This window comes from Triticum urartu, chromosome 6A, assembly GCF_056163025.1.
Source record: "Triticum urartu cultivar PI428250 chromosome 6A, HENAU_Tu73, whole genome shotgun sequence".
Lineage (NCBI taxonomy): Eukaryota > Viridiplantae > Streptophyta > Magnoliopsida > Poales > Poaceae > Triticum > Triticum urartu.
In genome coordinates, this window is record NC_141878.1 from 593,124,120 (window position 1) to 593,136,099 (window position 11,980).

The 11,980-nt window shown below is 45.5% G+C and overlaps 1 long non-coding RNA gene across 3 annotated transcripts; it reads right to left on the reverse strand.

Moving 5' to 3' along the window:
* Positions 1-82: 82 nt before the first annotated feature.
* On the reverse strand, positions 83-2,351 carry LOC147966902 (uncharacterized). Of its 3 annotated transcripts, XR_015609093.1 has the most exons (5): positions 2,237-2,351; positions 2,048-2,121; positions 1,699-1,810; positions 1,129-1,234; positions 83-1,037 (listed from the first exon to the last, which is right to left on the reverse strand). It is a non-coding gene; the product is annotated as an uncharacterized LOC147966902 (long non-coding RNA). The 3 variants fall into 3 exon arrangements; XR_015609092.1 differs by having other exon boundaries at positions 83-1,234; XR_015609091.1 differs by lacking the exons at positions 83-1,037; positions 1,129-1,234 and having other exon boundaries at positions 1,250-1,810.
* Positions 2,352-11,980: the final 9,629 nt, after the last annotated feature.

Consider the following 11,980-nt stretch of genomic DNA (forward strand, 5'->3'; position numbering starts at 1 on the left):
GTAAAATAATTCTATTGGCGCTGTTGTTACTGTTTCTGTACAATTTCGATCTCATTCAGTTGAATATTTGAATGGCAGTGCATTGTGCGATGCTGTAGTATTTTTTTACTAAAGTGTATTCTTTTATGGGTGTAATTGCACAAAATTTGCATGGATTTGTGGTGTTCTTGGCAGGAAGAGATGGCGTGATGATCATGCCGGGGTTTCATATCCTGCAAACGGATATGAAACGTTTTGCTGCAGGAGCAATCATCATTCCTGCAACACATGTAAGTGCAAAACTTTAATCATTTCACAACAGAAGTTAACTGACACTCCATGGATTGTGCACAGATAGAAGGAGCTGTATCATCAAGAAGAAGAACCAAATCGCGGACAGGCAAGATCTGCTGCAATTTGGAGGTTACTGAAAGCTTTGCCATTCTTCTTATGCTCTGTGTCACAAACCCAAGTCTCTGTTTGTTATTTAACTTACACACCCACACAACCTGTGGCGTCACCCATAGGCTTCTCTCTTCTCTCCTGCGACGCAAGGTTGATTTTCCTCTCAAACATTCACACAGAAGGATTGGAGCTACTCCTAGCACATGTTAATTACTAGGAAGTTCAGGAACTCTGTTTCAAACAAAAGTTCAGACATGGAGGCAGGGAGGGATATATAGACAGAGTGCTGTACTGTGCTGTTTGTTGCTAGTTCAGAAAAGATCATAATCTGCCCTGTTTGTCGTCGTCGGTCGTGGTTAGCTCCGGTGAGGAGCAAGACAAGCATCACGACAAGGGAGCAGGGTACGAGTGAGAAGTAGCAGTAGTATCTTCGCTGTTGCTGCTGCTGTTTCGCGCTCATCCCTCTCAAGTGTTCTGACATAATAGAGTAGCTACAGAACCGGTAGTGTGCAGTACGCCAGGGTCGGGCTACGCAACCTGTGCCCGGCAGGATACGGTGGCCCGGTGAAGTGGAGGCCTGGTGAGAGCCCCGCTGGGTGCAGGCACGGCAGGGGAACGGACGGCGCCGTGTCTTCCTCCCATCGACTTCTGGCCTGCAACGTTGAGATCATCGAAAATGGTAAGCAAGTCCAAAAATGATGTTCCACACGTCAAGTTCAGAAACTCCAAGTTTGAGCTTGCTACTCCCAAGTTTTGAAATGGGCTACTCCATCATGGTTCTTGAAGCAGAAACAAAGCATGTCGCCTCCATCCTTGAACTCTCAAGTGTCAACTGAACCTCTACCGAATCCTGTACACATTGCACCACAAAGTAGTTACAAACCTATCTGCCTTTCTTTTCTGAATTTTGCCGTGATCTGGTCTAACATCAAATAAGGCGCATTTTATTTTTATGTAGCTCAAATCCTGACCGTCGACATTGTTGGTCGTGTTAATGGTGGGCGCATATGCGGCAATGGCAGAAGCAACCTCAAGTGCCAAGTTTGCTCCAAATTCAGGCATGATACGCTACAATGCCGCAACCGCTTTAATCATGTGCTCCAGCCCGAGGATCATCGTGAGCGTTCTGGCGACGCCGCACCACTGGTTTGTACACTATGGACATGAACTGGTACACATGATTAAAGTGGTTGTGGCACTATGTCTCAACGAATGGGGATCAAACATTGGGCTTGAGGTTGGTTCTGTCGTTGCCGCGACCGCGGTATCTTGCCTCTGTTACCAACTCAAATACAACATTTTGCGGTGCGATACCCCATAGGGATTTGCCTTGAGGTCTGGCGAAGTTGAGCCTGGTGAGGGTCCCCGCTGGGTGCAGGCACGGCAGGGGAACAGACGCCGTGTCGACCTCGCATCGACTTCTGGCCTGCAAATTTGAGATCATCATCGAATCATTCATGAAGAAGAACATAGGGCTACTCTTGCACAGTGCTAGCAAAGTTACGTGACCAAAGTAAACCACAAGTAATGAGTTAGGGCTAGATATAACCAAAAACACTGGAGGCAATGATGTATCCCGATGTTCACTTCTTTGAAGAGAAACTAGTCACTGTTGGAAGGGTGGGTGTTACCATAAAGGCACACCAACACCATGAAAGCTCACCTTCTTCTCGTTGAAATATCACCAAGAAGGTGATTGCAAACCACTGATGGTATACCTTGAGGCGGCCTCCAAACCTTCACAAACGATGGGAAAAATGACAAATCATTTTCTCACCGAGGACTCCTACCACCTAGGAGTCTCCAATCTGCAAGAGTAACAAGATCCATCAAAGAAACAAGGGGGAATCACCTTTTGCTTTGGTTGGAGTGTAGATCGGGCACTTGTCTTTCAGTCCCCCAAAATCAACAAGTTTGAGTGAAATGGGAGGAACATCTCCAAAAAAATCGAGTTACAATTGATGAAGAAGTTACCACGCATCCTGGTCACGGGAAGAAAGGGGCTATTTATAGCTAGCCCCCAAATCGAACCGTTGCCACACATTTCTGCATGGTCTGAAAGTTTCGGGCAGCCCCTAAACTTTCGGGTCCTAAAAGTTCGGGGGAAGCATAGATAGTTAGCTCCTTACGGGGACGCCGCAGTGAGCGGCGCTACAGCTAGAGGAGAGCCAGATGCGAGCAGTAAGTATAGTGTATGAAACTTTTTTTAGTGTGTCCATGCAAGGGAGTCCATGTCGCACAATACGGTTTGTACGGCTATGCGATGTCCGCATGCTCAATACGGTTTGCGCGGTTACACGACGTCCACAGTACCCCAAGGAAATCAAATATATATATATAGGATATATATTTGATATTCTGTGATTTATGATTCATGGTTGCTCGTAGTTTATTCAATGCCCAAAGCTGGGCGTCTTTCAACCAACCAGTTGCTTCCCCACCCGCCCGATCTCATTTAAGTGTGTGATCTTGACCGTCTAATCCTTACAATGTATAATCCTTGACCCAACATTGTTTTCTACATATTCAACATCATCACAACATTTTTCTTCATGGTGCATAAAAAATGGGCACATTTTAGACACCTCATATAGCAAAATAATAATAATAATCAAGGTGTGCATTGCAACAAATCCCCAACAAATCTGTTTTGAAAAGTCATAACATATGCAACTAGAAAATCAATCAAAGCAACATTGGGACTAGAGTATGTAACATGTAAAAAGAATAACAACATGTAGGGATGAAAATGGAGTGGAAACTTTCCGTTTTTCCAGCGGAAAAATGGAAACGGAGAGGAAATATGAAAACGGAAATGGAAATTTGCAAGACGGAAGTGGAAGTGGAATTTTTTATGCGGAAACGGAAACAAAAATAGAACGGTTTTTTCCGGTGGAATAGACGTGGAAACGGAACTTTCCGTTTCCATGAATATGGAATTTCCGTTTTTACTATAGACATATGGCTGCTCTGTAGTCCAACCACCAACAACACACAATTATACAATGAGTAGAATGGATCATTTGATCCCAACTTCTTTTACCGCACATGTACTCAGCTTGACCCTATACACAATTGTTTAGTATTACTACAATACTACACTAAGTGTCTAACATAACGATGTTGTTTTGTAGCCATGTTAACAATTCATTAAATTTGGTTGTGTTTTGTGTGTATTTCTCTATGATTCAAGGGTTTTTTAAGTTCCAGTCAATGCCCACTTCAGTTTCCATGTCCGCTTTGTATTCGCTCTGTGTCCGTTTCCAGTAGTATCTGTTTCCGTATTCATTTCTGGGTTTCTGTATTCGTTTCCGCTTCTGTAAAAATATATGAAAACAAATATGGTAGCACCCAGTTCCGTCCGTTTCCGCTCCGTTTTCATCCCTAACAACATGACAACCCCCCCCCCCCCACCCTCCCCGGGCCCCACTTGTAACTTGCCTACAAAAACCCTAAGTGTTTGCAGTAGACAACAAAGACTCTTGCAGCATATTCAAATAGCCAACACAACATAAAAAAAACACAAAATCCACTAACCTCTCATTGCCAGCATTTTAGGTGCCTTCCTCCCCAATTCGGGGCTCAATGATGATAAATCCAACTAGCTGAACCTTGTTGGAGCCAAATGAGGCAAGCTCTATCAGGATTTTGAGGTTACTGACACTTTGACATTCCTCTTGTTTTCCTTAGTACAAATCCAAAAAGATCTTTAGCTAAAGAACATGTACCGAGCAATAGGTCATGGTCTGCGGTTGGACTTGCCTTTGCCTTGTAGGTCTCCATGGTTCGGCAGAGTGGAGGCATGATCAATGTCCCTGTTGTATGTACGTGCGGTAGGGGAATGGATGATGTGTTAATCTGCAAAGTTGAGATCATCGTCAAGCATTCAGTTAGGAGAACACAAAGCAATCTTACAATAGTGATAGCTACAGAACATGGCAAGCCATGGTCTGAAATCATGACCCATAGAGAAGCTCAGAAATCGAGAAAAGGACAAACGGAGTTTTGCTACTCCAAGTTCATAAATGGGAAAGAAAGAAAGTAGACACACAAGCTACTCCATCATGGTTCACGAAGCAGAAACAAATTAAGCGGCCCCAAATGTCTCATCATTACATAGAATAAGGATAATGGACAGTAGAAACAGAGTATGGATGAGAAAGCAGTACAGCAGCAATGTCGCTGATGTCGATGTTTCACTTCCATCTCTCTCTCTCCCTCTCTGTCTATCTCTCTCTCCACCCCCAACACTACCACCTTCTTATGCAGCACTTTCCATGAGTTTGGACTTTTGGTTGAAGTGCATAAGTGGATTGCCTAGCCCTTTACATTAGTCTAGACTTCTGGTCGTGCTGAATATATATATTTATATATATAGGACAACATTATTCTAATCCCAACATTAGAATAGTTATTTGGATCACAGCAGCCCTATATAGGGCCCGATAGAACCCACCCGAACTTCTCGAACTGCCGGCCCGCCCCGACAGGAACCCACCTAGTCCTGATCCCGATTCAGCCACCCCAGCCCCCTCCTCGCCGCTCCTTCCCTCGATCACCGGGTTCCCCCCTGATTCCCGCCGAACTCCGCCGGATCCAACGCCTCCCCTCCGTCTCCAGCTCATGGCCGACCGGATCCAGCGCCTCCTCTCCGTCTCCACCTCCTAGCCGGCCGGATCCAGCTCCGCCCCTTCATCGCCACCTTCTGTCCGACTGCCGGTGCGGGCGAGTGAGCAACAGCGGACGCCGGCGCGAGGGAGCCCGCGTCGCCTGGAGGCGGCGAAGCCGCCAGCCTTTCTGCCAGTAACAACCATGGACTTCCGGAAGCCTCCTCCTCGGTCCATCGTCACCGCCCGACGACTTAGCAGTGCTCATGACGGCCAAGGCGCAACCTACGGCGAACAGCGCGCCCAAGGAAGCATCTCGGCGGCGCCTTCAAATCTAAGAACGGTATATGAATTTCCTCCCTGATCTTGCGGACTCCTTCAATCTTCCCTTACCTGACCTTCTTGCTTCATGCAGGTGAACTTCGCGCCCTATGCAAGACATGGATTGCCATGCGGTTCCTCTCCTAGCTCTCCGACAAATTGCTCTCAAGCTGGCCTATCAACTGCTGGAAAAAGGTTGGCCGAACTTCTAGCCAGGGTATGGTTGAACTTCTTCCTTTTGTTTGTTATTTTCTTACAGCCATGTGAAGTTCAGGTGGTGTGTGAGCGTCAGTCCAGGCTACAAAAGCTTTTTTTTAAATCCGCCTGCTTACAACCATGTGAAGTTCAGGTAGTGTGTGAGCATCAGTCCAGGCTACAAACAGTAGAAAATCTGCCTGCATTCACATGTAAAAAGCCATGTGAAGTTCAGTTATTAAGTGTATGAGTTCAGGTTGGTATGTATCTGGTTCTGTGCAAAAAAATAAAAGGAAAAATAGAACATGCATGTGATCTCGCATGAAGGTCAAGTTGGTATGCACTAGTGGTTCAACCATTCAAACTCATGAAGGTTCAGGTTTTTTAACTGTAGACAGTATTTCCCCTTTGCAAAACAAGAAGTTCAGGCTATGGAGAGTGCGCAGTTCAGGTACATATAAGTAATCAAATAGTGAATTAACAGAATGTGAGGTTCATTCTGTGAAGGGTGCTCAGTTCAGGTACAAAAGTATTGGCAGATGCTCAGCTCAGTTAAGAGTGTGATGCCGGTCCTAGGGGAAAAATATGTACATGAGCACCACTTTTATATGAGAAGTTCAGGCTGTGAATAATGCTAAGTTCAGTTACAAAGGTATAGGCAGATGTAACTTGTGTGCTAATAGACATTTTTTTCATTTATGTCAGCAAGACGAGAGACGCATAAAGAAGCTTAGAAGTTCCCAGCAACAAGTACACAATCCTAAGCCTGTACGCGTTGCACCACCCCCTCAATGGGTCACACCTCAAATGCACCAACAACATTGCCAACCTGCTCCAGACCAAAAATGAATGACACCCGAAACACATGGAGACTTCCAAGATGCTGGGTCACAGCCCTATCCGCACAACTTTGCGCCTCCACCTAATTGGGTGACGCCGGAAATCCCCCGCGGATTCTTTGTATCCACCAGTAGACTCCCAAGCACGCTGATGGAGGAGGGGGTTAGCTCAAGTCCTGCATGTAACTCTGGAGGTTATCCTGGTGTGCCTCGTCAATGCCAAAGGGAAGCAACTAAACCGGATCCCGGGACAAATCCAACAGGAACACACACACGGAGGAGAGTGATCTGCACACTACCACCGTTGGATCCTCCTGCTGCTGCTACAAGTCAGAATTGTACGGGACATAAGGTAGATGGATTGCTTCACGAAACAAAAGAGCAAACCAAGACCAAGATCGCAATACCTCCACAACCACCTCAAGCAAAAAGGACGCAAACAAGAGAGAGGCCATCTTCAGCCCTCCTTCCTCCTCGTGATCCACTCCTGCATCCTGCTATGATTACTCCGCCGTGCCCCATCCCAGAGGGACAGCAGCAAACTCCGGTGGAGTTGCGATCATACATGCACGTAAGTGAAACAAAATATTTATATACGCATCTTGTATTATCTGAAAATTTTCTGCTCCCTCCAGGATAACAAGTTCATAAACTGCATTTTAACGTGTCATTTGGATTATTTTTTTCTTTTTCTAAAGACGCCGGATCTCCCGGATTATCTAATACCAAGACTAAAGATGCGATTCCAAGATGTAGAGAAAGCAAGGAAATTTTATAACATATACGCCAGGCACGCTTGTTTTGGAATCAGGAAGACGAGGGGGGGTGACAACCACACGTATTTTGTTTGCACGTTCCAAGGGATACACACATCTTCTGTTTCATAAGCTAACCAGAAGCGAAACAAAACATCACAGAGGACAGGCTGCAATGCAAGAATGAGGGTGAAGGTGCAGGAGGATAACACATGCGTTGCAGTGGACATTGAGTACAATCATAATCACCAACTCATGCAAACTGATGACATGCTGGTATTCTTGCACTCACACAAGAATTATGACCCCACTATTTTGGAGTACGTAAAGCTCCTACAGTACCATGATGTCAAGCACACAACAATCATGTCCATGCTATCTGGAAATGAAGATGGAAGCTACTTCTAAGCATGACCGGACAAGACCTACTAAACCAGTAAGTATTCAAACATCCACATACTACAATGTACATAGCATCCTAGGTCACAACCCTTTGCTAGCAAAAATAACAAATGCAAGTTTGCATGTAATTTGCAGGAAAGCCATGAATGCAAGGAAAGATGATTTGGATGATGTATTGAAACTTGTTTCATTCTTCAAAGACATGAAGGCAATCAATGATGAGTTTTTCTATGACATACAAGTAGACAAGGACAAGGATCCTATCAAGACTTTGGCGATTGCGTAACATTCGACACAACTTACAAGACCAACAGATTTCATATGCCTCTGGGAGTGTTTGTTGGAACAAACCATCACTTGCAGTCAACGATATTTGCTGTTGCTCTGATCAGAGACGAAGATGCAAAGTCATTCAAGTGGTTGTTCGATACATTTGTACGGTGCATGAAGAACAAGCACCCAACTTGCATTCTAATAGGTGAGTTAAAAAACCTCTACAAGTTTCATCATCTTTTCAGTCTATGGGTCTGTATTGGGTACATTGGTTTTACCTGAAAATAATGTAAAGCAAGCAGTTCAACCACTGTTAGCACAGAAGTCCAACTAACAGTACAAGAAAGCAAAATTATCTGTCATATGTTTAGAAAAAAAATTAGTTATGAATGTGAAGTTCAAATACAGGAACCATAGAAGTTCAAGGACAAAGCTGTAAGAAAAATATATGTAACATGTTCAGAAAAATATAGTTATTTATGTGAAGTTCAAGCACTGGTACCACATAAGTTCAAGAACACTGCTTTAAGAAAATTTTGAGTGTGACACTACTAGGTAGTCCTACTGCTACTTGTGAAGTTCAAGCACTGGTACCACAGAAGTTCAACAACACTGCTGTAAGAAAAGATACATGTGACATTTTTAGATAGCCATACTGCTACATATGAAGTTCAAATACTTGTACAACATAAGTTCACCATCAGTGCAGAAAAGAAGAAAGTTTCATTTTTTTATTCATGCAGACTAGTTCTCGTTGATGGCGAAAGCTATAGCACAATCATTTCCAAACACCGTCCACAAGCTATGCCGTTGGCACATCATGAAGAAGTATAGGGAATACCTCGCGTTGCTGTACAAAAAGTATAAAACATTCAAAGAGGAGTTCACAGCTATATTAAACTGGTCGCTGATGCCAACGAGTTTGAATCTGCATGGGCTGAACTCGTGCACAAGTACAACCTGGCGAGTGACCAGATGATGATCCAGCTGTGGAGTGATAGGAAAATGTGGATTTTAGCATATTACAAGAAAATTTTCTGTGCTAGAATGACTTCCACACGATGAAGCGAGAGGATGAACCACATGCTCAAGAAAGGGTTTGTAAAGGGGACCGAGAACCTACACAAGTTTGCTAGGCGGGTAAATGCTTGCATACAAACTCGGATGCAGAAGGAGAACGAGCAAACAATGACCAGCATGGTATGAAGACACAAAATAATACCCCCATCATGTTGTGTTTTCCTTCAACATGTGCACTTTGAATTTTAAAAAATGAAACTCATGACTCTGCTTCGACTAATATCTTATTTTTTGACATATGCAGACCAATCCTGTGACAAAAACAACTTACGGCTACGAGGAAGTCATGTCTATCAAGTACACGAGAGCCGTGTATACCGAGATGAGGACTAGGATGAGAAAAGCCACGCTATTTCGCGCAAAGCATACATCAAAGCCCACTAAGTACCTTGTGTACTACCACAACAAGGCTGGCCATGATGATGAAGAAAGATTTTCCTGGTCAAAGCATGAATTCCAGGTTGTAGCTGACCCGGAGAATGAAATATACGAGTGTGAATGCAAGCTTTGGACACACACGGGTGAGTGGAAAAACAAACTCATTAAATAGCTAAACTAGTAGTATCATACCAAAATATATGAAACTCATTGCTGGCTCACAAACTATGTATTCTGCATTCATCGCAAAATGCAGGCCTGTTCTGCCTTCACATCATGAACATACTGGACTACCTGAAGCCTGACAAATTTCCACACAAGTATATCCTCAAACGATACACAAAGACTGCAAAATCACAACCAACCTTTGATACAAGGGACTACAACACAACTACATCGGATGGCATCTCAAGACTATCGAAGCAAGACATCTTCCTGCAGCTAAATTTGATGGTTAACAAGAAAGCGATGAGATGTGACCAGCAATATGACAGAGCCTACTATGTTCTCAAGAGGCTCGTGGAAGAGCTTGATGCAATACATTCAGCAAATCAAGTGGATGCTGATGAAAGGATGGCCGAAGAGGATGTTGAAATTGAAGGTGACCTTCATTATTATGCAGCTGAAATGCTCAACGCCGCTGCTCAAGCCAACCAATGCAAGCAGGGTGTTGACCAATCAATGGAGCAGCGACAGCAGCAAACGATGAAACTGCCGTTGTACTCTGAAACAAAGGGTAGGAATAAAATTTCTGCAGCAAAGAAAACTGACAAGAGATCTCAAATAAAGGCACCACCTGCAGGAAGAGTCGTCGTGCTCGATGAGAACGGAGTGCCACTTGGACACAGGCAATGTAGTGTGTGCAAAAAGGTTGCAGGACACAACAAGCTCACCTGTCCAACACTCTTGGAAAGAAACGATGCCGAGGAGGTCAAGCAACCCAAAGTTCAAAAACAGCAGCCCAAAGTTATAGAACAAAAGAAGGGACCACACCCACAGAAAGCAAGCAGCAGACTTTGTAGCATATGCAAGGAGTATGAACCACATAAGGCAATAACATGCCCAAAGCACGCAGATACTAAAAAGACAAGCAAAAAGCCAGAGAAGAAACAGAAAGCAAAACCTAGAGCCAGCAACAAGAAAGTGGTGGAAGATGAAGAGGAAGACGAAGATGAAGACACCGTCAAAGAAGAGGAAGGCAAAGAGGAAGAGGAAGTGGAATGCGAGGAGGAAGAGGAAGAGGATGATGAAGAGGAAGAGGATGATGAAGAGGAAGAGGACGATGAAGAGGAAGAGAAACAGGAAGAGGAAGAGGAAGAGGTACATGTCAATGTTGGGGAACGTAGTAATAATTCAAAATTTTCCTACGTGTCACCAAGATCAATCTAGGAGATGCTATCAACGAGAGAGAGGGAGTGCATCTTCATACCCTTGAAGATCGCTAAGCGGAAGCGTTACAAGAACGCGGTTGATGGAGTCGTACTCACGGCGATTCAAATCGCGGAAGATCCGATCTAGCGCCGAACGGACGGCGCCTCCGTGTTCAACACACGTACAACCCGGGGACGTCTCCTCCTTCTTGATCCAGCAAGGGGAGAGGTGAAGTTGAGGGAGAACTCCAGCAGCACGACGGCGTGGTGGCGATGAAGCTCGTGGTTCTCCGGCAGAGCTTCGCTAAGCACTACGGAGGAGGAGGAGGAGTTGGAGGAGGAGAGGGCTGCGCCTGGGAAGGGTGTGGCTGCCCTCTCTCTCCCTCACTATATATAGGGGGAAGGGGGTGGAGGAGGCGCCCTAGGGTTCCCTAGGGGAGGGGCAGCGGCCACAGGGGAAACCCTAGATGGGTTTGGGCGCTCCCACCCCTAGGAAACTTGCCCCCCAAGCCGGGAGGGATGGCTGCCCTAGGAGAGGCGCCCCCACCTCTCCACGTTATGTGAGATGGGGTGGGAGGGGCGCACAGCCCCTTAGTGGGCTGATGTGCCCCCTACCCTTGGCCCATAAGGCCCCCCAACGCTTGTCGGGGCCTCCGAAACACCTTTCGGTCACGCTGGTCGTCACCCGGTACTCCCAGAACAATTCCGGACTCCAATACCCTTCGTCCAATATATCGATCTTCACCTCTGGACCATTTCGGAGTTCCTCGTCATGTCCGGGATCTCATCCGGGACTCCGAACAACCTTCGGTAACCACATACTATTTCCCATAACAACTCTAGCGTCACCGAACCTTAAGTGTGTAGACCCTACGGGTTCAGGAACCATGCAGACATGACCGAGACATCTCTCCGGCCAATAACCAACACCAGGATCTGGGTACCCATGTTGGCTCCCACATGTTCCACAATGATCTCATCGGATGAACCACGATGTCGGGGATTCAATCAATCTCGTATTCAATTCCCTTTGTCTATCGGTACTTGCCCGAGATTCGATCGTCGGTATCCCCATACCTCGTTCAATCTCGTTACTGGCAAGTCTCTTTACTCGTTCTGTAACACATGATCCCGTGGCTAACTCCTTAGTCACATTGAGCTCATTATGATGATGCATTACCGAGTGGGCCCAGAGATACCTCTCCGTCATACGGAGTGACAAATCCCAGTCTCGATTCGTGCCAACCTAACAGACACTTTCAGAGATACCTGTAGTGCACCTTTATAGCCACCCAGTTACGTTGTGACGTTTGATACACCCAAAGAACTCCTACGGTACCCGAGATTTGCACAATCTCATGGTCTAAGGAAACGAT